At 43.0% G+C, this 27,811-nt stretch overlaps 1 long non-coding RNA gene across 29 annotated transcripts in view; it reads left to right on the top strand.

Annotated features, from left to right (window-relative positions):
• LOC103791220 (uncharacterized) overlaps nt 1–24,242 on the top strand; it is a 33,853-nt gene extending 9,611 nt beyond the window's left edge. For 2 of the 29 annotated variants that reach the window (XR_013525386.1, XR_013525409.1), the window contains exons 5-9: nt 4,225–6,866; nt 7,159–7,299; nt 17,414–17,528; nt 17,936–18,264; nt 19,094–24,242. This is a non-coding gene — a long non-coding RNA (uncharacterized LOC103791220). Of the gene's footprint in view, nt 1–4,224; nt 6,867–7,158; nt 7,300–17,413; nt 18,265–19,093 lie in introns of all 29 variants that reach the window. The other 27 variants (XR_013525413.1, XR_013525411.1, XR_013525401.1 and 24 more) reach the window with 27 other exon arrangements.
• The last annotated feature ends 3,569 nt before the right edge of the window (nt 24,243–27,811 follow it).

Below are 27,811 nucleotides of genomic sequence, written 5' to 3'. Positions count from 1 at the left end.
AAGCAGTGTTTCATAGTTCAAGTTTCTGCACATCTTTGTCAACACTTGTTTTCTTTTAGTGTAACTATTCTAGTGTGAGTTAAGGGATATCTCTTTATGGTTTTAATTATTACTAATGATGTTAAGCATCTTGCTTCTTGGTGCAGTGTGTGTGAAAGTCCTTTGTCAATTTTTAGGTAGGGTTGTCTTCATTGTTGAGTTATAAAAATTATTTATGGATTCTGGATAACAGACACTTACAAAGTATCTAATGTGCAGATTTTTTCTTCCATTTTGTGGGTTACTGGAAAATAACAAGAGTTCATGTGTGATCTCTGCTGTGGGGTCCTGAGACAGAGCTCTAAGACTTTGGGATGTATGAAGTGATGTGTCTTTCGTGTGCTCATGAGATGACTGATGGCTGGGGGCACCTGGACAGCCTCTGTGGGGCTGGCTGCCAAGGGCACCAACCTTGTCGTTGGAGGATTTGAAATTTCATCTCCCCTCCCATCTCTGTGAAGAGGAGAGGTGCTGATGGTTGAGTTGATCACCTGTGGCCACTCATGTAAGCAATCTGCCTACGTAATAAAGGACCGGGCTGGGAGAGTGTGAGCTTCTGTGTTGCTGGACTTGGGGAGATGCTGGGAGGATCATATCTGGAGAGGGCATGGGAGGCCTGCACCCCTTCCACATACTTCACATTGTGCCTCTCTTTATCTGACTGTTCATTTGTAGCCTTTAAAATATCCTTGACAGTAAGTGAGCATTAGTAAGTACACTGTTTTCATGGGTTCTGTAATGTGCTGTAGTAAATTGCTGAACCCAATAAGGGTGTTGTGGGAGCCTCCAATCTGTGGCCAGGTCAGACATAAGGTAACTGGGAACCTACTATTTGCGATTGTTATAACTGAGTACCCATATTTTCTTAAGGAAGGAATGGATTACTTTTACCGTTTTCCTTTTCCTGCGCTTCCTACTTAGCTCTTTATGAATACATCTATAAGCCTTACTGTCTCTCCATGAGATACTTCCTACACTGCAAACTCTTCTAACCATGTGTTGACTTAGAAGTTCCAGGGACCAAACTCTACAAACTAGGCACCTCTGGAACTCTCCGCTATAAGGAGATTGCCAGGAGACAGCAGTCAGTTTACAACCTAGCTCTGCCCATGGTGGTACTAGCAAGACCACCTAATGGATAAAACATCAGAGCAAGTCCCACAGACCCTGCACGTCCTCACCCCATCCCCAACATGCCATTCTGCCAAGTCCTTTTAAAGCTCCCACTTTCTACCATGAAAGTGGAAGCGATTTCCTTAAGGCAAGAGTTTGTATGGTCCCTTCAGCTAAGCTGTGGCATAAAGTCACTTTCTTTTTACCATCATTGTGTTTGTCAATTGAATTTGCAAGCAACGAGGAGCATGACCTGCCTTCCTAGGACCGAGCCCTTAGCCTATGGGGTCTGATGCTTTCTCCTATTAGTGTCAGAATTGGATTGTACTGTGGGACACCCAGCTGGCTCAAGATTTGGTCTGTCTGGAGAAAAAAACCCATGCATCTGTTAACCGAAGTGTTCTGTGTTGAGTGTTGAGAGTCTACTAGAAGACAGTTGTTTTTCCTCTTATAACAATTCTGTCTTTGAACTTTTTTCTTCATGTCTTCTGAGGCATGTACATTTTGAAATTTGAGGAAATCAATCAATTTATTTTTCCTTTTGTGATTTGTAGTTTTTGGTGTCAAAGTAAGAAACTATTGCTATATCCAACGTCATAAAGATTTAACTGTATGTTTTCTTGTAGAGATTTTAGTTTTGCCATATTTAGATCTTTGATCTATTTTAACTTTCTTATGTGATACGAGGGTAAGGATACAATTTCATGTCCCTTTATGTGGATTGCAAGTTGCCTTGCATCACTTACTGAGGACAGCATTTTTTCCCCAATTTAATGGTTATGGACCTTGTCTCAAATCAGTTGAGTGTGGAGGTATTGTTTTATGTCTGGACTCCCAATTCAGTTCAGTTGATTTTTCTGTTTATTCTTGTGCCAGTATCACGCTGTTTTGATTACAATTGCTTGTAATAAGATTTGAAACTGGAATGTGCAAACCTCCAGATTTGGAGTTATTTTTCAGGATGGGTTTGGCTTTTCAGGGTTCCTTGAAATTCCATATGAACATTAGGATCAGCTTTCCCATTTCTGTCCCAAGGCTTTTGGGATTTTTGTAGGAATAATATTGAATCTGTAGATTGCTTTGTGTAGTTCGGCAAACTTAACAAACATGGTCTTCAAATCCATGAACATGACATGTTTGCTACATTTGTTTGGGCTATGTTTAATTTTCTAAGCAATATTTTCTAATTTCCCCCATCTCAGTCTTGCTCTTTGATTGCATTTATCCTTTTTTTTTTTTTTTTTTTTGGAGAGGAAGAAAAAGAGGGAGAGAGAACGGGAATGTAGCTTTAGTCTAAAAATTCGTATTAATAATGGCCGATTAATATTTTGTGTATTTAAGGTGGAGAATGTATGTTTTGTGTATTTAAAGTGGAGAGCTCTATAAATATTTATTGAGTTTACTTGTTCTGGATCTGAGTTCAAGTCCTGGATATCCTTATTAATTTTCTGTCTCATTGAGTCTAAATCTCTTTATGAATCTTATGTATCTGGGTGTTAGGATCGTTAGCTCTTATTGTTGCATTGATCCTTTTACCACTATATCTTTGTTGCTTTGAAATCTATTTTATCAGATGCGAGAATTGCAACTCCTGCTTTTTATTTATTTATTTATTTTTGCTCTCCATTTGGTTGGTAAATCTCCATCCCTTTGTTTTAAGTCTTTGTGTATCTTTGGATGTGAAATAGGTCTGGATGTAGCATACCGTTAGGTTTTGGCTGTATCTTTTGATTGGGGGATTTAGTCAACTTAAATTTAGGGTTACTGCCATTTGATGTTAACTGGCCATTTTATCCATTCGTTGATGTAAATTCTTCTTTATGTTGATGCTCTTTACTTTTTGGTATATTTTTAGAAAGGGTAATACTGATTTTTCCTTTCTTTGTATAATGCTTCTTTCAGAAGCTCTTGTAAAGCCGGCCTGGTGGTAATAACATCTCTGAGTACTTGCTTGTTCATAAAAGATTTTATTTTTCCTTCAATTGTGAAGCTTAGTTTGGCAGGATATGAAATTCTGGGCTGAAAGTTCTGTTCTTTAAGAATGTTGAATATCGGTCCCCACTCTCTTCTGGCTTGTAGAGTTTCCGCTGAGAGATCTGCTGTAAGTCTAACAGGCTTCCCATTGTGGGTAAACTGACCCTTCTCTCTGGCTGCCCTTAGTATTTTCTCTTTCGTTTCAACCCTGGTGAATCTAACGATTATGTGCCTTGGGGTTGCTCTTCTTGAGGAATATCTTTGGGGTGTTCTCTGTATTACCTGGGGTTGAATATTGTCCTGCTTTTATCCTTAAGCATTTTCCTTAAGCTTGTTATTGCTGTTGGTGTTATTTAAAGTGGAATTTTTATGATTTTGTTTTCAGATTATTTATTGCTAGTATATACATATAAAATGGATTCTTTGGCCAGGTGCAGTGGCTCACGCCTGTAATTCCAGCATTTTGGGAGGCTGAGGCAGGTAGATTACCTGAGGTCAGGAGTTCGAGACCAGTCTGGCCAACATGGCAAAAAGCTATCTCTACTGAAAATACAAGATTAGGTGGGCCGCCATTGATTTACTTGGTTAAAAAATCATGTTCATGGTGTCTGATGCTTTCAAAATGCTGTTGGTTTACATTTTCTATTATGTTGAAGATTCTTAAGTCTACATTTCTGAGGTTATAGATCAGTCCTTGAAGTGGCGTGGCACTGAGTAGGATAGGTCAGGATGGGATTGTGAATAGACTGCGGTATTTCCAGAGTTAGTGTGTCAGGGTATTACAGAATCAGGAGATAGGGCTTTAAAGGTTACGAGTTTACCAGTTGAAGATGATAATATAAGGGCTGCAAGACAGGAGGTTCCATTTGGTGTTTATAGTGGAGATTAGTGGAGAGATGAGGTGAGTAACAGGGTTAGGTTGAGAGGACAGGACTGCGGTGAAGGGTTAGGGCGAAAGGGTTAGTGAGGTAGGTTAGAGTAAGTTTAAAGTTGTCTGAAGACTATGTTGAGTGAATTTTTGCATAAGTTGTAAAATGTGCATCCATGTTCATTACATTTCCTATGGTTTCCAATTAATTGTCCCTTCTTCATTTTCAGGAACACATGGGCTAGCAGGCTCTGTGTCAGTTTGCATTTCCAGAACGATGGCGATGAACACTTCATCCTGACTTTCCGTGGTGCAGTGGGACGGCCACCAGAGGGCGCGTGTCCACTGCCAGCGTCTTGAGAGCGAGGGCCGCCAGCAGAGGGCACATGAGCCCAGTTTTTCTCATCCCAAGGCCACAGCTTCCCACCCATTTCCTCAGTGTAGGCCCCTGTGAGGGCAGGAGTAGGGTTCTCCTCAGCACAGACCTGGGGACACCCCTCACTTTGGGACACCTAGAGCCCGCATCCATGGTGAGAAAAATGTTTTCTTTTTGCCTCCCTGACTGCTGAGGGACAGAGATCCTTTGTGTGGAAAATTAGAAACCAAAAACCCCAGTGAATCCAGCGCAGCCGAGGTGCTTTCCCTGCACCCAAGACGAGGCGGCCACAGGGCCTTGCTGCAGGCTCTAAACAGAAATGCAGCATCAGGAGAGCAAATAGAACACCCGCCACACTGAGAATAGCCCCCTATAATACCAGTAATGCTTCATCTGTGGTGCTAGTGTAAGCATCCATTATACAGACGTCACATCCGTATGGTAAGGCGGCAGCTGCCAGGCAGGTCTGATCCCAGGAACATGGATGTATCTCTCAGAGTGCACAGAATGCCTGGAATGCCTGTGAGTGTGCACATATCACCCAGAACGCCCGCCCGTGACACATACTAACACAGCACCCGTCACACTCATATAACACCTAGAACATGCGTGTGTCCCTTAGAGCATATGCATATTACCCAGAAAGCCCGTGGCAACATCAGACTCAGAGTGCTCATATATCACCTGGAACACAGAAGTGACACCGACTATCCCAACACCCGTCACATTCATATAACCCCCAGAACACGCATGTGTCCCTCAGGGTACACATATCACCCAGAATGCCCATAACACTGTTAGACTAACACAACCATCACATCATCACATGCATATAACCCCCAGAACACTCGTGTCCCTTAGAACACACATATTACTTGGGAGGCAAACATGGCCTTTGGAGCGTCTGCAGCACTGAGGTTGGGACCCTCCGGCTCTCACTGGGGGCACTGGTTTCACAGCCTGTGCTGGCCTGGGTTTGGGCTTGGTTTGGCCTCTTATGAAGTGTGATATTGTTGTTTCTGCCTTTCTGAGTGCTACTGACAAGGTTGTGTTAAAAAGTAGTTGACTTCCCAGTAAATCATACTTCTGGGAAGCTAGCAGCTGCAGTTAGTATGTCTTCTCTTTTCTCTCCGATTCCCTAGCCGTTATTGCTGTACCAGATTTGCAGCTTCACACAAAATACCCCTGTGTGTTTCACCAAAAGCAGAAACACTCCTCCAGGTGACCCCCACATAACCCCCAAATCAGGAAATACACGGTTTCTTTGTTTTTCTTTTATTTTTTGGAGATGGAGTGTTGCTCTGTTGCCAGGCTGAAGTGTAGTCATGTGATCTCAGCTCACTGCAGCCTCCACCTCCTGGGCTCAAGCAATTCTCCAGCCTCAGCCTCCCCAGTAGTGGGATTACAGGCATGTGCCACCACGCCTACCTAATTTTTAGTATTTTTGGTAAAAACGGGGTTTCACCATGTTGGCCAGGATGGACTTGATCTCTTGACCTTGTGATCCTCCTGCCTCGGCCTCCGAAAGTGCTGGGATTATAGGCATGAGCCACTGTGCCCAGCCGAAAATACATGATTTCTATGTGAAAGTTCAGTCCACAGACCTACTTCACAGCCTGTCCCAGTTGGCTTAAAAATGTCTCTTTCCATGTGGGCCCAGTTTTCCTTTTTGGGAATTGTTCCTGACACTTTCAGTTTTCTTTTTTTTTCTTTTTTTGAGATGGAGTTTCGCTCTCGTTACCCAGACTGGAGTGCAATGGCGTGATCTCGGCTCACCGCAACCTCCGCCTCCTGGGTTCAGGCAATTCTCCTGCCTCAGCCTCCTGAGTAGCTGGGACTACAGGCATGCGCCACCATGCCCAGCTAATTTTTTTGTATTAGTAGAGACGGGGTTTCACTTTGTTGACCAGGATGGTCTCGATCTCTTGACCTCGTGATCCACCCACCTCCGGCCTCCCAAAGTGCTGGGATTACAGGCTTGAGCCACCGCGCCCAGCCTCAGTTTCCTTTTTTCTAAGATGGAGTTTCACTGTTTTTGTGCAGGCTGGAGTGCAATGGTGTGATGTCTGCTTACTGCAGCCTAAGCCTCCCAGGTTCAAGAGAGTCTCCTGCCTCAGCCTCCCAAGTAGCTGAAATTACAGGCATCCACCATCACACCCAGCTAATTTTTTGTATTTTTAGTAGAGACTGGATTTCAAGATGTTGGCCAGGCTGGTCTCAAACTCGTGACCTCAGGTGATCCACCCACCTCGGCCTCCCAGAGTGCTGGGATTGCAGGCATCAGCCACTATGCCCAGCTGACTCTCAGTTTTCACAGCCTTGACAGATGTAAAGAGCAGAGATGACTCCACGCTGGGTCTACCCAGCCTTTCCTCCTGTACAGGTGCAGACCCTGCATTCCTGGTAGGACCACCCTAGCCTGGTGCCGTGCTCTCCTCAATGCAGCCCACCTGGAGGAGCTTCCGTCCATCCCACAACCACTGGCGATCTCACTTGGTAATGGCAGCATATTTATTGACAGTCACAGATTTCCTCCTGTCAGGCTGTGGGTTTAACTTTGCCAGTGGTTTCCCAATGGCCTTAGAACCACGGCCTCCAGACCCTGAGTGCTCCTGCCTGCTGCCATCTCCCATCCAGTCTGCTACACCTGCCTGCAGTCCCATAGCAGTTATGTTATCTAAAAGTAGAAAAGTTAATAATGTGATTTTTCTAAAGTCAAGGAAATAATCCATTATTCATTAGATCATCTGTGAGATGACCCTCAATTTTTCTTTTCTTTCTTTTGGAGATGGAGTCTCCCTGTTTGGCTCAGGCTGGAGTGCAGTGCACAATCTCTGCTCATCATAGCCTCCACCTCCCGGGTTCAAGTGATTTTCATGCCTCAGTCTCCTGAGTAGCTGGGACTACAGGCACCTGCCACCACACCCAGGTAATTTTTGTCTTTTTAATAGAGATGGGGTTTCACTATGTTGGCAGGGTTGGTCTCAAACTCCTGACCTCATGATCCACCTGTCCCAGCCTGTGAAATGTGCTGGGTGTTAGCTGGCATGCCCAGCCTATTCAACTTTTTGAGGGAATATCAAACTGTGTTAAAAGTAGGCTGCACCATTTTATGTTCCACATACGGTATTTAAGGGTGGTGATTTCTCTCTGACCTTGCCAACACTTGTTATTTTGCATTTCTTAAATCATAGCCTTTCTGGTATGTGTGAAGGAGTAATATCATTGTGATTTCAGTTTAGATGGCCATGATGATAGTGGTATTGAACATCTTTTTATGTGCTTGTTTTCCATTTGCATGTTTTATGGGCGAAGTGTGTGTTCCATTGTTTCTCCATTTTGAAATTTTGTGGTTTTTGTTGTGGAGTTATCCAAATTATACATTGTGGTTAACAGACTTGTTTTTAGATACATAGTGCGGAAATATTTTCTTCCCTTCTGTGGGTTGTCTTTTCAGTTTCTTTCTTTCTTTTTTTGAGACATAGTCTTGTTCTGTTGCCCAGGCTGGAGTGTAGTGGGGTGATCTTGGCTCACTGCAACCTCCGCCTCCTGGATTCAAAAGAGTCTCCTGCATGAACCTCCCAAGTAGCCGAGATTAGAAACTCCTGCTACCATGCCCAGCTAATTTTTGTGTTTTCAGTAGAGGTGGGGTTTCTCCACGTTGGTCAGACTGGTCTTGAACTCCTTACTTCAGGTGATCAACCCGCTTTGGCCTCCCAAAATGCTGGGATTACGGGTGTGAGCTACTGCACCCTGCCACTCCCAGGCATTTGTTTTTCCTTCTTTATTTTGAGATGGGATCTTGCTCTATTGGCCAGGCTGGAGTGCAGTGGCCTGATATTGGCTGACTGTAACCTCTGCCTGCTGGGTTCAAGCAATTCTCCTGTCTCAGCCTCCCAAGTAGCCGGGATTACAGGTGCATTCCACCATGCCCGGGTAATTTTTGTATGTTTTGTAGAGATGGGATTTCACCATATTGGCCAAGCTGGTCTGGAACTCCTGACATCAAGTGATCTATCCGCCTCGGCCTCCCAAAGTGCTGGGATTGCAGGTGTTAGCCACCATGCCCAGCCTTTGTTTTTTGAGAGGTTGTTGTGCTGTCGCCTGGGCTGGAGTGCAGTGGTGCAGTCTTGCCTTACTGCAATGTCCACATTGTGGGCTGAAGCAGTCCTCGTGCCTCAGCCTCGCAAGTAGCTGGGACCACAGGTGTGTGCCACCATACCCGGCTAAATCTTGAATTTCTAGGAGAGACGTGGTTTTACTATGTCGTCCTGGCTGGTCTTGAACTCCTGGACTCAGGTGATCCACCTCTTTCGACTTCCCAGTGTGCTGGGATTATAGGCATTAGCTGCCGTGCCTGGCCTATGTTTAACTTTTGAGGAGATACCAAACTATGTTAAAAATAGGCTGTATCATCTTATATTTCACATAAAGTATTTAAGGGTTGTTACTTCCCTCCAACCTTGCCAACTCTTGTTGTTTTACATTTCTTGGATCTTAGCCTTTCTAGTGTGTGTGAAGAGGAGTATGTCATTGTGGTTTCAGTTTACACGGCCATAATGATAATGGTATTGATCATCTTTTTATGTGCTTATTTTCCCTTTGCATGTCATTTTGGTGAAATGTATGTTCAACTGTTTCTCCATTTTTAAATTTTGTTGTTTTTGTTGTTGAGTTGTACAAATTATATGTTGTGGTTAACAGACCGGTTTTAGATATATAATGCAGAAGTATTTTCTTCCCTTCTGTGGGTCTTTTTACTTTCTTTTTCTTTTCTTAAGATGGAGTCTTGCTCTGTCACTCTGGCTGTAGTGGAGTAGCGCAATCTTGGCTCACTGCAACCTCTACCTCCCAGGTTGAAGTGATTCTCCTGTCTCAGCCTTCTGAGTAGCTGTGAGTACAGGCGCACACCACCACACACGGGTTTTTTGTATTTTTACTATAGCCAGGGTTTCTCCATGTTGGTCAGGCTGGTCTCGAACTCCTCACCTCCGGTGATCCACCCACCTCGGCCTCCCAAAATGCTGGGATTACAGGTGTGAGCCACTGTACCTTGCCACTCCCAGGCATTTTGTTTTTCTTTCTTTTTTTGAGATGGGATCTTACTCTGTTGGCCATGCTGGAGTGCCGTGGTCTGATACTGGCTCTCTGTGACCTCTGCCTGCTGGGTTCAAGCAATTCTCCTGTCTCAGCCTCCCAAGTAGCTGTGATTACAGGTACATTCCACCACACCCGGGTAATTTCGTATTTTTAATAGAGACGGGATTTTGCCATGTTGGCCAAGCTGGTCTTGAACTCCTGATGTCAAGTGATCTATCTGCCTTGGCCTCCCAAAGTGCTGGAATTGCAGGTGTTAGCCACCATGCCTGGCCTTTGTTTTTTGAGACAGGGTGTTGTGTTGTCGCCCAGGCTGGAATGTAGTGGTGTGACCTTCACAATCTGGGTTCAAGCAATCCTGCTGCCTCAGCCTCTCAAGTAGCTGGAACTATAGGTGTGTGCCGCCATACCTGGCTAATTCTTGTATTTCTAGGAGAGATGAGGTTTTGCTGTGTCGTCCTGGCTGGTCTTGAACTCCTGGACTCAAGTGATCCACCTGTCTCAACTTCCCAGTGTGCTTGGATTACAGGCATTAGCTATTATGCCTGGCCTATTTTTAACTTTTTGAGGATTTACCAAACTATGTTAAAAATAGGCTGTACCATCTTATATTTCACATAAAGTATTTAAGGGTTGTAATTTCACTCCAACCTCGCCAACTCTTGTTGTTTTACATTTCTTGGATCTTAGCCTTTCTAGTGTATGTGAAGGAGTATGTCATTGTGGTTTCAGTTTACACGGCCATAACAATAATAGTATTGATCATCTTTTTATGTGTTTATTTTCCATTTGCATGTCTTATTGGTGAAGTGTGTGGTCAACCATTTCTCTGTTTTGTAATTTTGCTGTTGTTGAGTTATCCAAAGTATACTTTCTGGTTAACAGACTGTTATATAATGCGGAAATATTTTCTTCCCTTCTGTGGGTTGTTTTTTTTTTTTTCTTTTTTATATGGAGTCTTACTCTGTCGCACTGGCTGGAGTGCAGTAGCCAATCTCGGCTCACTGCAATCCATATTTCCCCGGTTGAAGCGATTGTCCTCCCTCTACCTCCTGAGTAGCTGGGATTACAGGCACGAGCCACCATGCCAGCCAATTTTTATATTTTTAGTAGAGATGGGGGTTTCACCATGATGTTCAGGCTGGTCTTGAACTCCTGCTACCCTCCTTGTCCTCATAAAGTGCTGGGATTATGGGTGTGAGCCACTGTGTCTGGCAATAATGTTTTATAAACATTGAAATTTTACATTTGATGAAATATATGAAGGAAGCACTGGCAGCATTCACGCCAAGGGCTCGAGACAGTTAACGTGACTCGCCCATCTTGGCTGCTGGACCTGTGCTGCTCTCCCCCCTGCTCTCGAGGGCTGTCGAGTTGAGGGAAAAGAATGGCTAAGCTACTAAGGCAAGAACAGAATGCAGAGTAAGGGCCTGTGGTTTATGAGGACATTGTGCTGACTGCTTCATATCCCCTTTAGTCTCTGTGTAAGCAATAGGCTTGCTGCAATTGAGGTGCCTGAGAGGGGCAAAAGACCCCTGCCCATATTTTCTCAGGAGCTGAGCCTTTGTTCTACCTCCTGATGGAAAACATAGTTAACAAGCCACCTTAAGGACACCATTGTTTGCTTGCACTGTGTATCTTTAAAAAACATATTAACTCTTAAACTGCTTTGTAAGCTGTTATCACAAGCCCCCTTAGTCTGCTTTGTGAGCTATCAGAGGCCCCTGATAACTATTTTTACGTGGTTTCTGTTCCCTTTTCTGTTTGCCCCCTTTTTCTGCTGAGCTAAAGTAAATGTAACAAGAAAAAAGGTATAAAAGCTGTAACCTACAAAAATAAAGTGCTGTGCTGCTTGACTGCACGCAGACCTCCAGACTCTACTTTCCTGTATTCTTTCTTTTCCACGCGTTCTCTCCCTCAGGTTGAACGAGACATCTACGTGGTCTCGGGGACTCCCGCGGGTCGATAGCCCCCCTGGCAGACGTGCCAGACCCCGACAAAGCACTAAACATGGAAGGAAACAACCAGCACCAGCCACTGCAATAACAATAGCAAATTGTAAAGACATTCGCTACTATGAAGCAACTGCAATGAATGGGCAAAATAACCAGCTAGCATCATAATGACAGGATCAAATTTACAAATAATAATATTAACCTTAAATGTACACAAGCTAAATTCCCCAATTAAAAGACATAGACTAGCAAATTGGATAAAGAATTAAGACCCATGGGTGTACTGTATTCGGGAGACCCATCTCATGTGCAAAGACACATAGGTTCAAAATAAAGGGATGGAAGAAGATTTACCAAGCAAATGGAAAGCAGAAAAAAAGCAAGGACTGCAATCCTAATCTATGATAAAACAGACTTTAAACCAACAAAGATCAAAAGAGACAAGGGCATTACATAATGGTAAAGGGATCAATGCAACAAGAAGAGCTAACTATACTAAATATATATGCACCCAATACAGGAGCACCCATGTTAATAAAAGAAGTTTTAGAGATCTAAAAAGAGACTCAGACTCCCACACAATAGTAGTGGGCGACTTTACACCCCACTGTCAATATTAGACAGATCCATGAGATAGAAAATTAACAAGGATATCCAGGACTTGAACTCAGCTCTGGACCAAGCAGTTCTGATAGATATCTACAGAACTCTCCACCCAAATCGACAGAATATGTGTTATTCTCAGCACCACATCACACTCATTCTAAAACTGACCATATAATTGGAAGTAAAACACTCTTCAGCAAATGCAAAATAATGGAAATCATTACAAACAGTCTGTCAGAGCACAGTGTAATGAAATTAGAACTCAGGATTAAGAACCTCACTGAAAACTGCACAACTACATGGAAACTGAGCAACCTGCTCCTGAATGACTACTGGGTAAATAACAAAATGAGGCAAAAATAAAGAAGTTACTTAAAACCAATGAGAACAAAGACACAACGTACCAGAATCTCTGGGATTTTAAAGCAGTGTGTAGAGGGAAATTATAGTACTAAATGCCCACAAGAGAAAGCAAGAAAGATCTGAAAGTAACATGCTAACATTACAATTAAAAGAACTAGAGAAGGAAGGGCAAACAAATTCAAAAGGTAGCAGAAGACAAGGAATAACGAAGATCAGAGAGAAGTGATGGAGGTAGAGACATGAAAAGCTTTTGAAAAAAATTAATGAATTCAGGAGCTGGTTTTTTGAAAAGATCAACAAATAGATGGACCACTAGCCAGCCTAATAAGAGAGAAGAATCAAATAGATACAATAAAAAATGGTAAGGGGATATCACCACCAATCCCACAGAAATACAAACTACCATCAGAGAATACTATAAACACCTCTATGCAAATAAACTAGATGATCTAGAAGAAATGGACAAATTCTTGGACACATACACCCTCCCAAGACCGAACCAGGAAGAAGTCAAATCCCTGAATAGACCAATAACGAGTTCTGAAATTGAGGCAGCAATTAATACCCTACAAACAACAAAACAAAAGTCCAGGACCAGATGGATTCGCAACCGAATTCTACCAGAGGTGCAAAGAGGAGCTGGTACCATTTCTCCTGAAATGATTCCAACAACGGATAAAGAGAATTTTTCCTAACTCATTTTATGAGGCCAGCATCATCCTAATACCAAAACCTGGCAGAGACACAATAAAAAAAGAAAAATTCAGGCCAATATCCCTGATGAATATCAATGCAAAAGTCCTTGATAAAATACTGTCAAACCGAATCCAGCAGCACATCAAAAAGCTCTTCCACCACGATCAAGTCTGCTTCATCCCAGGATGCAAGGCTGGCGCAACATCAGTAAATGTAATCCATCACATAAACAGAACCAATGACAAAATTCACATGATTATCTCAATAGATGCAGAAAAGGCCTTTGACAAAATTCAACAGACGTTCATGTTAAAAACTGTCAATAAACTAGTATTGATGGAACGTATCTTAACATAATAAGAGCTATTTATGACAAACCCACAGCCAATATCATACTGAATGGCAAAAGCTGGAAGCATTCCCTTTGAAAGCTGGCACAAGACAAGGATGCCCTCTCTCCCCACTCCTATTCAACATAGTATTGAAAGTTCTAGCCAGAGCAATCAGGCAAGAGAAAGAAAGGGTATTCAATTAGGAAGGGAAGAAGTCAAATTGTTTGCAGATTTTATGACTGTATATTTAGAAAACTTCGTTGTTCAGCCCCAAATCTCCTTAATCTGATAAACAACTTTAGCGAAGTCTCAGGATACAAAATTGAGTGAATTAGTCCAACCATGTGGAAGACACTGTGATGAGTCCTCAAGGATCTAGAAATAGAAATACCATTTGACCCACGAATCTCATTACTGGGTATATACCCAAAGGATTATAAATCATTCTACTATAAAGACACATGCACAAGTATGTATATTGCAGCATTGTTCACAATAACAAATACTTGGAGCCAACCCAAATGGCCATGAATGATAGACTGGATAAAGAAAATGTAGCACTTATACACCATGGAATAATATGCAACCATAAAAAAGGATCAGTTCATGTCCTTTGCAAGGACATGGATAAAGCTGGAAACCATCATTCTTAGCAAACTAACACAAGAATAGAAAACCAAACACCACATGTTCTCATTAGTGGGAGTGAGACAATGAGAACACATGGATACAAGGAGGGGAACATCACACACCAGGGCCTGTTGGTGATGGGGGATAGGGGAGGGATAGCATAAGGAGAAATACCTAATGTAGATCACAGGTTGATGGGTGCAGCAAACCACCATGGAACGGATATACCTATGTAACAAACCTGCACATTCTGCACTTATACCCCCGAACTTATAATGATAATAATTTAAAAAATCACCTACAAAGAATCAAGAACCAAAATGGTAGGAAAATGAAATTTAGCCTTCACATTCTGAGATTTTATATATATGTATATGTATTGTATATATATATATGTATATATATTAAACCCAACTAAACCATCAACCCAGTGTGAGAATAGAGCACAGGCACTTTGGGACACAGCATCAAAGCTTTACCTTTTCTCAGGAAGCTACAGTGAAGTGGCAACCTGAGGAATGGGAGAAATGAACTCCAGGAACAGGTGATCCATGCAGGAGAGAGGTGCAGCACTGCTGAGAGCCAGGGGTGAGGCAATTCAAGCTGGAGACACCGAGGCAAACACAGGAGGGCCTGGCACTCTATGAAAGGCAGTATGGTGGTTCTCACAACTCAGTAAATGTGGTGATTACCTCTCATCTGGTTACAATGCATCTTCCCAGCCTGCCAGCAGGGATTCTAAATCCTGATGTAAATGATATGGCAACACTTGTGGTTATAGACTTAAGTGTTTGAGTCAGATCCAGGTCCAAACCCAAATCCCCTCAGTAATTAACTGCGCTGTCATTTAATTACTTAATCACTCCAGCACGCCACTTCCTCAGGCCAATTCATATGGGAATATAAATTCACAGGAGTGTTATAAAGTGTACAATGAGCTCATGACTCTGAAATGCTTAGCATGGCATCCAAAAAGTCCTCAGTAAGTGTGCAACAATACCTGTTTATTACAGAAAACACACCCAATCTAGAAAACGGTGTTCGCAGGGGATTAAGAAAAGCAAGTACAGTTGGGTGAGCAGAGGGAGCCAGTGTGGGGAGGGCCTTCCTAGGTGAGGGAGCCACTACATTTGAAAGTGGGATTCAGGGCCAGAGCTGAACATCAACCAGGACCGGCAGGAATGAAGCAAACAGCTCACACCGGTTCCTTCATGGGTCAGTTCCTTTCATTTTCACTTTTGACTCTGATGCAAAGTTAGAACCCTTCTCTGTTCAGATTTCACTATTCTTAATAAAGTAAATAAGTAGGATCCAAAACCTTCAATTTTGTAAAATATATCCTCTTGTTATTGCAAGGTAAATGGGAAATATTTTGAGTAGGTCATCACCATCACAGTAACACAAATTCTAAAACTTACACTGTTTACAACTGAACCACACCCTAAAAAAGTCAAAAAACGGTTCCCTCCCTAACCTCTCTCCCCAGCAAGAGGACTTTGGCCACCCCAGCCTAAGCAGGAGAGCAGGCGGAGAGTGGAAGCCACAGCTGCAGCGGCAAGAAACCTGAGGGCGGATGGCTTTGACCAAATAATAGGGAATATGGTTGAGTTGTTTGAATCCTTTTCCTGTAATTGATTTATAAATTAGATCAGAATTATTGAAGAAGCCAGGGAATGAGAGCCCACCCCTCAGTCTCCAGCTGCCCCAAACTATGTGTTTCTCCAGAGTAACCTTGAGCTTCTCCCAGCATGGATTAAAACCCATGGGTCTTCCAGAGCTAAAATCTGAGGCTCTACTATTTAGCCATAGTTAGCTCTTCCAACCTGCGATGGTAACATGCTCACATCCTCAGCCTGTCATTGTTTAATATTTAATGAAAGACTCCCATTTTGGTTACTTATTATGCAGCAGCTTGCCTGTGTTCACCTGTGTTGTCTCAGGGTCAGCTATTTATTTCCCAGAATCCTGTCCCATTTCCTGGAGCCTGTTGATTGGGGAAGAGATGTAGTCAATAGTTAAAGGTATGTTGGGCAAAGACTTAAAAACACAGCTCTTCTGACAATAACAAGCAATGGGGAAAAGACTCCCTATTGAATAAATGGTGCTGAGATAACTGGCTAGCCATGTGCTGAAGATTGAGGCTGGACCCCTTTCTTACATACACAAAAATCAACTCAGGATTGATTAAAGACTTAAGTGTAAAATCCCAAAATATAATAACCCTGGAAGACAGCCCAGGCAATACCATCCTGGCTATGGGCAGGCAAAGATTTTGTGACAAAGACAACAAAAGCAATTATAATGCAATCAAAAATTGACAAGTGGTATCTAATTAACGAGCTTCTGCACAGCAAAAGAAACTATCAACAGAGTAAACAGGCGGCTTACAGAATGGGAGAAAATATGTACAAACTTTGCATCTGACAAAGGTCTAATATCCAGCATCTATAAGGAACTTAAATTTACAAGAGAAAAATAACCCCATCAAAAAATGGCTCCAGGTCATGAAGAGACACTTCTCAAAAGAAGACAAACATATCGCAAACAAGCATATGAAAAAAGCTCTATCTCATTGATCACTAGAGAAATGCTCATCAAAACCACAGTGAGATACTATCTCACACCAATCAGAATGGCTATTACTAAAAAGTAAAAAAAAAAAAACAAAAAACGATGCTGGCAATGTTATGGAGAAAAGTGAACAATTATACACTATTGGTGGGAGTGTAAGTTAGTTCAACCATGGTGGAAAGCAGTATAGTGATTCCTCAAAGACCTAAAAGCAGAACTACCGTTTGACCTAGCAATTTCATTATTGGGTGTATACCCAGATGAATGTAAATCATTCTACCATGAAGATACGTGCATGTAAATATTTACTGCAGCACTATTCACAATAGCAGAGACATAGAAACAACCCAGATGCCCATTAATCACAATGAAAATGTGGTACATACATGCTATAGAATGTTATGCATCCATAAAAAAGAACGAGATTATGTCTTTTGCATTAATGTGGATGAAGCTGAAGGGTATTATATTTAGCAAACTAGTGCAGGAACAGAAAACCAAATACCACATGTTCTCACGTATAAGTGGGAGCTAAATGATAAGAACCTGTGAACAGAAAGAAGGGAATAGCAGACACTGGGGTCTACTTGAGATGGGAGGGTGGGAGGAGGGAGAGGAGCAGAAAAGATAACTATTGGGTATTGGAATCAATATCTGGATGATGAAATAATATGTACAACAAACCCATGTGACACGTGTTTACCTATATAGCAAACCCTCCCATGTACCCCCAAACCTAAAATAAAAGTTTTTAAAAAAAACTTTTAATTTTTTTCCCTTAAATACCATAAAGGTCATGGGCCATTTGCCACCTGAACAGTCAGTAACACATGGCTGGAAAGAAACCGAACATCCAGGGACCCCAGAGACTGCTCACTGCAGAGGAAGGAGGCAGGCATATCCATGAGGTGAACTTTCTCCAGTCCCGAAGTGGCTCCCCTCTCCTCTTAACTGCAGGTCCCATGGAATTCAGACTAGGAAGTAAAGCCAATGGGAATGGCCCACAGGGGAGCAGTTCAAATGTGCCGAGAAGGATAGAGCAGCCCCAGTGAGGAAGGAAGGCTGGACCAGAATTGGATTTGCAGGGTGACAGTGTGCAGCCATCAGAGCTCTGATTCCATCACTTTCACTACCCTCCTCTGCCCCCTAACATCCAAAAAGTATTGATGTCAAGTGTTGGGCCATAAGACATTTCCTCGCTTTAAAATCTGGATTTGGGGGGTTAAATTTCAGAAATAATGAAAACATCCCCCCTTTAATTAACTTTAAATTTCATAATTATATCTTTTTTTCCTTTTTTTTTTTTTTTTAACAGATTTCTGAACAAGTAAAAACAAAGAAAACAGCATGGGAGTAATTTATAATCAACACGTATGTGTTCACCAAGTGACACATGACATATGGCACATGAGCACCCCGAGAGTAGGATTGTAGGGCGTCTGATGGTGATTGTCCTTAGAGCTGGTAGGGCCCAGCCTCCCGCTGTCTGTTCACCGCTGCGTGTGCAATCGGTGTCTCCTTTGACTTCACAGCGATGCGCAATCACACAGCATAGCCTTCTCTTTCTGTGTAGAAAACTAAGGCTGGGAGAGTGTGTGCAGAGCTGGACGGCGGACTTGGGTTTGGCTCCTAGTTTCAAAACCCGTGAGTATTTTCCTGTCTCTAACGCTAATCTTAGCACTATATTTGGAATAAGCATATAAACACATAACCAGAAATCATTCAGGTAATATGCAATTAAATTATAAATAAATGCTCAAAATGATGAGTGAGTGAATGAGCTATATATAAGAATAATAACTGGTTGAAGTGTCATTCATAGGATAAAGTAGAAATCAGTCAAATGGCTAACAGTATAAGGAGGGTTAAATCAGCATCCAGGTGTGGAAATAGCTGATTTGTATATATAGTTTGTTCCATGTAAAATATTTATAATGTAGTACTGGATGAAAAAATATATACTACATTTTATGTACAGTATAATCTAAAATTTCCATGTTTAGTTAAAAATGCAGGAATATAATTATCAAAATTTGAGTACCAAATTATGAATAATTTTTCTTTCTTTAATTCATATTTACCAAAGACCCTCCAAGGAGAATATATAGTTTTGTAGTTAGAAAAAAAATGATTTGTTAAAGAGATCATAAATGACATAATACTTTATAGAAGTTAGAAGCTGAGATTGTGAGAATTTCCAGGGACTCCTGCCACCAGCTCATCTTGCGTCATCGTTTATATGGAAATGTTGGAACTGAGGTTGCCTGATGCCCCTCAATTCCCAGCAGCTTTCTCTCTGGCTCTCAGCCAGCCTGTTAAACAGAAAATAATCAGTAAGACAATTAAAAACACCCTGGTGTTCTGAGAAGTTACACACAATCGCTTGGTTACCAAGTGTCTACCTCAGAAGTTTCTTTGCCTCCTAGAGTGAGTGTAATCATCTGTTTTAAATTCTGCTTTTGCCATTTCACAGTCTGAGACGCAGGACTCTGCATAGGGCATAGATGGATTTCCACGGTCAGCACGAGGATGGGAGGAGAACGGGGCAGATCCAGCCCCACTCAGGGAGACCTGGCTGGAGTTACTTGGCTGGCCCTCACTCCAGAGAGCGGAGACCTTCCCTGGACCCGCTACCCAGACAGCCCCCAGTTGGAAAATGTTTTCTTCTAAGGTGAGATGCAGCCCCCACTGGAGAGGAAAACAGAGTTAAAAAGGAAAAACCAAGGGAAGCTGAGGAGCCCCTTGACAGGGGACACGCAGAGCGCACCCAGCTGGGGTGAATCGCTGCAGCTCCCAGCGGGATGGCGGGTGGGAGCAGCACGAGCGTCCGCGGTCACGTCGTCCCTCCAGCAGCGGCCTCCGTCCGGAAATCCATCTCGGGTCTGTACTCACAGGAACCTGATGCCAGAGCTGCGCGCTGCGAGGATTTGGATGCCGGTGCTTCGTGGGGCTGAGCGTTTCCCACGTTTTCTGAGCCTGACGGAGCTCTTTCTCACGGGCCTTTTTTCTAGGAGCGGGAGTGCGTGGCCTGCAGACTGCGGCTCCCATCACGGGTGGGAACCCACGACAGGGCACGTAACTTACTGCAGCCTTTGGCAGAGTGTCAGGGGTTAAAGGTCGTTCTTAAATCTTCTTTTACCCTCAGCCAATTAACTTCTATGTACAGTAGAAGATATTTTGCCATTTTTTTTTCAAAATGGAGAAATACTTTAAAAAGTCTTTTAGAGGCATGAAAAGTCAATTTCATTACGTTAAAATCGCTAAAAGATAGAAAAAAGTGAAATTCGCGTATCGAAAAAATTAGCTTTTGGCGAAACACTATTTTTGTTTGAAATATTTGTGTCAAGATACATAAGGAGTTTATTCATTCGATTAAGTTAAAAAACTAGATAACACGGTAAATTCAAAAAGTAGTGAAGACACGTTTTGTTTCTGTCTCTTTAACTGAGAAACTGGCAGATGCCTCCTGTGTGCGAGCACAGCGTAGACGGCGCGGACGCGGAGCCGAGGTTTCCTGGCCTTGGGCCGCCGCTGGAGGCGGGGCCGCCTGTTTTCCTTCCCGCTCAGCGAGCGCCGCACAAACACGCGACGTCTCTTCCCCCTAGTGGATCCTGGCGGCACTGGGACCAAATGTGACTGAAAATAATGAAAGATTTAAAAAGTACCCATTATCTCCAGAGGTGGTTTAATTCTAACAGGAGGCTTTTTTTTTCCCCTTTTTCAAACGGGCTGATGGGTAAGAATAATGCAAGACTAGAGATGGAAAAATGCGCACTGCATTTGCCTTTCGGCATCTGCAATGACCCAGTCCTTCTTCAGTGCTGCCACAGGGAGCACATTCACACGCATGTCACACAAATACGGGGTTACGTCAAAAACCCAACCTTCTTGGAGAAAGCCACAAAGGCTATGAGACCAAGCCTTCACCTAGGTGACACCTGACAGTTCAGAAGCTGAGATCCTGCGAGGTGTCTGGAGAGCTCAGCTGTGACCCAGTGTATGGACGGGCGGGCAGTGGGGCCAGGCAGGTGAGAGAACTGTCCACTGTTCAGCATCATCAGCCTAAAACCCACATGCTATTGCTGCAAAACTACTGACACTTGAAACCACAACCACAGAAGCAGAGGCCCTTTATCATCCTCAGTGTGCAACTGGTGGCTTTTCAGAAGATGAAGATTAAACATATAAATCAAAATTCAAAGTATCAGAAGAAATTCTAGGAGATTTTCTAACCCCTGCTACCATGACTTTTTAAATTTTTATTTTTGTGAGATTCGTGAATTATTGTAAATAAGCTCACAGAGGCCAAAGTGCTCCCCTGAAGTCATCCAGAAAGAGGCAGTCGGCTAATCCCCACATCTGAGACATCCGTGTTTTCTTATGATAATAGAAAAATTAAAGATAAGGGAGAGAGAGGGACAGAAAGAGACAGAACGAATTGGAGCTAAGAGGAAACACTTTCGTGTTTTGCCCGCAAAATTCCCAGTGAACATTCCCATCGCCGGTGGGTGAAATCCAAGGCCCTGGCTCCAGGATCCTGCTCTTTCATTTGGTGACTTCTGTTCAGATTTGTCATAAAAACAACATGGAACTTGTTACCCTTCTCTGGACAAGTTATGCTCAGGCTTTTCGCTCACAGGCTCCACTTTTCTGGACACCTCTTCATTCTAAGCGTCAAGTAATTCAGCTTCACTCTTCAGAGAAGAGCTCAGGTGTCACTTCCTCTAAGGACCCTCCCTAGACACCTCTCCAGTAGAAGGGCCCCCACATTGCTCTTTGCACCTCTGTCCCTTGAGGTGCTGCTGTCATCTGTGGAGGGTGGGACACTGGGAACTAGAGCCCCTCTCATGCTGGAGACATTCGGCACTCAATCAGTGTGTGCTGAGTGGATACAAGTGTGGTGAGCTTGCACAGCCTTTTAATGTGTACTCTCATGTCTGGCAGAGAGCCCCATTTTCATTCTTTGTGAAAGGAGTAAGTGGGGCTGGATGACCCATACTCTCTTTTCAACTCAGAAGTCCACTATGAGCCTCACATCAAATAGCTTCTCAGCCAGTGCCAGGCCAGGACCCAGGCTTTTCCATGTGTCTGTGCTCTTCCACAGAATGGGGAGAGCACCGAGAAATGGGACCAGCTCTTCTTCCTGCTGTCCAGTGCCAGCCAGCAACTCCAGGCTCACACATCCAAGACAAAGACACCTGCAGGAGATCTTGGTTATTTATTAGCTGTGATTGGGCTGGAAGGGAAGAGTGTTCACTTTTAATTTTCCAGTGAATAGCACGAGACAGTGAAGTTTAAAATGTGGTCGTTATTTTTGTTTTCCGAGAAAGTAAAAGAAATATCTTTTTACCTTCTCATCTTTGGAGCCACTGGCATTAGCTGTGGACCTGGTAGTTTAAGAAAACTTGAAAATGAACTATGTAAACCAGTGTCTTCCAAAGTAATATTTTGATAAATACTGCAAAACCATTGCTTAAGTGGGCAAAAGTCTAGAAGACAGGAAAACACTCCTGAAAAAAGGTGGCGATGCACTTAAATTCAGCGAACCGCAGGGGCATGTGCTGTTCTGCCCCAGATCAGAGCGTGTCAGTCACCACTGGATGCCACTCCCAGACCACCTTCAGAACAGCTCGGTGTAAAGGTCTACAGAATCCACAACATAGCAATGCAAATAATTTTACACTATTAATAATCAATTACAATATTCCATAATGTAAAGGCTATTAAAACGTGTTTGTCTTCGAAGAATGGCCTTGGTTTCTGTGGGCAGTGTCTCCTCATAGAAAGGTAGTGCATTCCTGCTAATTCACGGACAAAACGGGCCTCCAGGAGCTCAGGCTGCAGCAGCAGCTTCTCATCTACGTCCTTCACTGCAGGAGGTTGTTACTGACTTTGAAAGCTCCTTTCATTCTAGTTTTATCAACAGAACTAGTATTTCATGAGGATCTACTACATACCAGGTTCCAGCAAGCCAAGTGCATTTTGTTTGTTATTATTCCCTAAATACAAATCACAACTCTCTTCTCATTACGACAAAATTTAGCTGAGAGAGATTGAGTGACTTCCCCAGGGTCACACAGCTACTAAGAGCAGGCTCATGTTTAGATTCATGTGTGGATACTGAACACAGAAATAAACCAGTGGAAACATCATATATTCCAAAAGCCTACTCAAGCCATTTTTCCTTATTTTAAGGAAAATCTTTATGCTAATTTTAAACTCCAAATACTTATGAATGGCATAGATCTACAGATTTGGTGTCTGATGTAAGAGAGGATGCTCACCAGCTGGTTACTGATACCACCCCACAACCCTGGGCATACTGGACAAATATCTAAGCCTCGTGGTTAGTGGGGACAATGCTGATGGAATCCGAAGTTGTCATGTGCAGCCGCACCTGCATGCAATGACTCATGCAAGCTTCTGCAGATTGGGTGATATACAAAACAGAGATGCAAAGAAATGCAGTAGCTAACATACACAGGATGGCTCTGGGAGATGCAGAAGGAACATGTCACCCAAAATAGAGCCAGATAGACATCCTTAAGGAAGGAGTAAAGGAGCTGCATCATGAAGAATGAAGAAGAAATTTGTCATGAGAGATGGGACAGAGATAGAGCATCAGAATGTCTTGAGAGGCAGAGATAGAGCATCAGAATGTCAGGAAGGGAGGAAAGCCTTCACCTTGCACACAGCAACATGCAATGCATGAAGCTGCCTCCTTAGGGACTGAAATTCTGTAATCCTTTTGTGCCTGGCTTTTTCATCCTTCAACTTCCCCTGTCCCACGCTATGAATGATTTTATTGGCCTTTTAAAAAAATCTCAGTGACAGGGGAACACAGGTAGCTGTAATAAAGCTGCGACCCAGATGCTTCTGTTTCTAGCATGTATTAATTTTGTAGCAAACATTTATATCCATCATTTTTCAGTGTCTTTTGAAAATAACTATGCACTATCTCACCTGAGGTAGGACGTTTTTAGTGGTTGTGTTCTGAGGGAGAAAAGCTAATCTGTTCTATTTGCACTGGATTCCAGGAACAGTAAGAGGACCTTGTGCATGAATAATTTGTTTCCACACTACAGAGTGGGTAAGTTGTGGGGTACTAGCAGTAAAAACAATTCTGCTTCACTTCAATAACAACCTCCTCCAACTGATTTTTTTCTCAACAAACTTATTTTTCCAGCAGAAGAATCCCAGGCATCTTCGAGAAACCAGTGATTTTTCACACCTTAACTCTGTTAAATCCTCATGTTTTCTTCTGCCACATGCATAGTTCAAACATACAAAGATGAAGCAAAGTCAGATGCATTCCTGAAGGAACCCAAGAAATTCCTTTCTTTCTCTCTCTAGAACAAAATGAATTCTTTACACCATCAGTTCTAACCTTCAAAAACCAAACCTGTTTATGAGATCGCCTTTAAATACTACTATAGACCCCAGGGTTTATTCATTAAATTTTGTAGATACTTGTTTTATTTGGAATATATTTATTTGTAATTTTGGTATCTGTATTAATATAAGGGAGAAATGTTTAGATCTGTCTGTGCCACATGTGCCTCTGGCTAAACTTTGGTTTCTGTTTCTAATTTTTGTCAGAATAAATATAACTGATCTCAAAACATCTGCTTTTATTGTAGAGACTCATGCTTCCATCTCCATTCCTCTCTCTTTTCTTGCAATCTGGGTGGAAGTCCTTTAATAAGAACGTTTTCACCACCTTCACGCTCCCATGTCCACTATCAGCACATTGAGACTTAACCCAGTCAAGGCTGTCATGGAAGGCCAGGGATTTTTCAGGAATCGTTATTTTGCCGTGATGTTGTTGGCAACCCTTTGACTTATTTTATTACCCCAGGGTTCTTTTCATTTTAGGAGCCCAAGAGGGCAGAAAAAGAAGTAGGTGAGTAATTAAACCCTGAATCAGGAGATTCTCCCCTCGTGTTAAGCAGTGTTGTAGAACAGCGTATGTAGTAAGCACCCAGCAGATGAGCCACATGGCTGCTGAGCACAAAGGCCCACTTGCCACTGTGAGCTCAGACACCATCATCATTAGTCTTTTCCACTTCTGGAGAGAATTATAAGGGCACTTAATAACCTGTAAGTCATAGTTAAAAGTGTTTCCCCAAAACACTGATGACAGAATGAAAGGTGAGGAGTGTTAGCCACACGTCAGAAGTGCAGGAAAGTCTCTCAGTGTGGGTTGTTGGAGAATTGCAAGTCTTTCTTCTTTTGGATGTTTCCCTAGAATGGGGTCAAAAACTGCCCATTCTAGGATGAAAAATTTGATATATTAGATACCATCAAATATTTATCCCAAGCCTTCATTTAGGGTTCTTAGTTAGTTTGCTCAACCATTATATTCTCAAATGCTAAGCAGGGCATTTGAATCTCTCCACAGCCCAAATTAGCACTGTCTTTTAAAGTTGAGTTTCTCATTCTCACCTGCTATACCTTATTTATCCCACACCCACCCCAATAACATGTCGTGCTCACTGTTATCTTTGAGACAAGGCTTGAATTTTACTCAGCCTGGAGCGCTCCGCACATGTGTCCAGATCCAGTTCTGATTCATTATTCAGGCCTGCATCAGTCATCGAGGGCTATGTTAAACCACTGTGACAGACAACCTCCAAATTTCAGTGACTCAAAAATCTTCTTTCTCATTTATTTACATCTCATCATGGGGCAGTTGAGAGGTAGGCCTGTGCTATATCATCCTAACACAGGAATCCAGGCTGAGGGAGGTTCCATCAGTAAGATCTCCATTGCTATAGAAAAGAGAAAAAGCATGATCCATAGAACTCTGTTTCCTGGAGATTTCACCTGAAAAAGTCACGTTATTTTTTTCTCATCTTCACTGGCAAAAAAAAAAAAAAAAAAAGAAGAAGTCATGTGGCCATGCAAAAATTTAATTAGGTGGCCTGGAACAGTCAGAGTGCATTCATAAAAAATGAACTGAAAATACTTGAAGAACACACCAATGACTATCGTAAATGCCAGCATGCATTTCTAACAACTCAGTACTATTATTCTGCGAACTTTTCATGGCTTGCAAAGTATTAGAGCTTCTTATCTGAAACCATAGCACTCAGAAGGACTGCAAAATACATAATGACATCTCCTTTAGGATGTCCTTAGAAAATTCAAGGAAAAGAAGTTATATAATTCAAAAGTGCTTTTGGGTACAGTTATTTAGTTCTAGATGGTAAGATTAGAGATAGATCATAAAGTTAACAATCAAGATCAAAGTCAGGGTCGAAGTAAGGGTCAGAATGAGGGACCAAGGAAGAGATTAGGGTTTAGGGTCAGGTCAAAGTCTAAGGACAAGGTTAAGGTTAGGGTTAGAATCAGAGCTTTGTCCTCCTGAGGACCCACCCTTGGAGAGGCCATGACTTTGGAACATCAGTGAAGACCAACAGTTAGGACAGCAGCACCTCGAGGGACAGAGGTGTAAAGAGCAATGTGGGGGCCCTTCTACTGGACAGATTTCCAGGGAGGGTCCTTAGAGGAAGTGACACTGAGCAAGAGGGCCCTGCAGTGCCCTGGTAGCCAGCAGGAGATGCCGGTCACCACACTGTAAGAGGGCCCTGTAGTGGCCCTACCTGCCAGCAGGAGCGTGGGCACAGCACCGTCAGCAAGAGGGACCTGCAGTGCCTGGCAGCCAGCAGGGGGCGCCCAAGCACGCCGGCGTGCGTGGCGTCGCGGCGGTCTGCAGAGTTGCGTCTCCTCAATCCAGACCTTGGGGGCCGCTGCAAGGGCGGACCTGCATTTTCCTCAGCACAGACTCCGGGGCAGGGTGGCGGGGCCATCGCGAGGGCGGAGCTGCGTTCTTCCCAGCACAGACCCGAGGGCAATGTAATGGCAGAGCAGTGTTCTTAGCACAGACCTCGGGGACCCCGCGTCCACTGTGAGTAAAATCCTTCCTCTTTGCAGCCCTGGCTGCTGAGGGTCAGAGACTTAAGTAAGAAGGTCTCGGTGTGGAAAACTGGACACCAAAAGCCCCTCTGAATTCTGCGCTCCCAGCTTCTTCCCAGCCTAGGCCAGGGGGCTGCAGTATGAGGTCCACACCACAGCCTCAGAACACAGATAGAGCGTTCCTAAGGCAGATGTGACATCCGAACTGTGACGGCGACACCCACAGTACTCGTGGGATGCGACTGCAAGGCCTCAGTACCAGATGTTACTATAAAGTCTGCGCTACCTACGCCGCCAATACAGCGTGTTAATAACCAACACTGACCTATCAGTGCAAACACGGAAACTAACCTATAGTCGGGATTAGGGTTTAGGGTGAGGGTCAGGGGTTAGGGTTTAGGGGTTAGAAGAAATTCAGGAAGAGTAAACTTAAACGGTGTTTGTTTGAGGAAAGAAACGATCCATGAATCACGGCTGAAGCACCAGAACAGAAAACAGGGCTTGGGGCTTCGAGCTCTTAGCGGTGGCAGCTAAGTGAGGTTTCTCATTGGCTCCATCTGGGGGACCACCTGTTGAGCGGATGGTTCCCTCAGTGTCCCTAGTTATACAGCCAACTGGCGGCTGCGCATTTTGTCATTGACTGTGGTTGGTTTAATTTTTTTTAAGTCTAAATGCCTCCAAGTTTGGTCTCCATTTGCTTAGGGAAGACCTCAGTCTAATGGCCTTCTCCTTTTTTTGCTTTAACATGTCAACACCATAATTCACTTTCACTTTACTTTCCTGGCATCACTAGAAGTAAATTCACATTTTTGTTGTTATTCAGAAAGTTGGTTTCATTGGCAACCTATTTGTGGTGGTGCATAAAATGATGTCTTAATCATTGGCGTCTTAGATTAGATGAAATATGTTAACTCTGTTAAGCCTTGTTATTAAACAACAACAGGTGTTGAGTTTCTTTTTTTTTTCCTCCTTGGCTTCAACCATTTAAAATACACTCAAGCATCTCCTAATGAGGTGGAAATTTTCTGAGAAATTTGTCGTTATTGATTTCATTTTTCTGCAAACACCTCAGAATGGCCTTATAAAGCCTATATGGTGTAGCCCACTCCACATGTAAGTTATATGGTGTAGCCTAATGCTTCCAGGCTACAAACCTGTATAGTACGTCTCTACTGAATGCTGTAGTTAACTTTCACACCGAGATGATTGTGGATTGTGATCCCAAAATATCTGAGACAGGTCGCAATTTGGAAGACTTATGTTGCCAAAGTTA

The sequence above is a fragment of the Callithrix jacchus genome, chromosome 13, assembly GCF_049354715.1.
Source record: "Callithrix jacchus isolate 240 chromosome 13, calJac240_pri, whole genome shotgun sequence".
NCBI classification, from domain to species: Eukaryota; Metazoa; Chordata; class Mammalia; order Primates; family Cebidae; genus Callithrix; species Callithrix jacchus.
The sequence above is the reverse complement of the archived record's forward strand: the minus strand, read 5'-3'. Positions and strand labels throughout refer to the sequence as shown.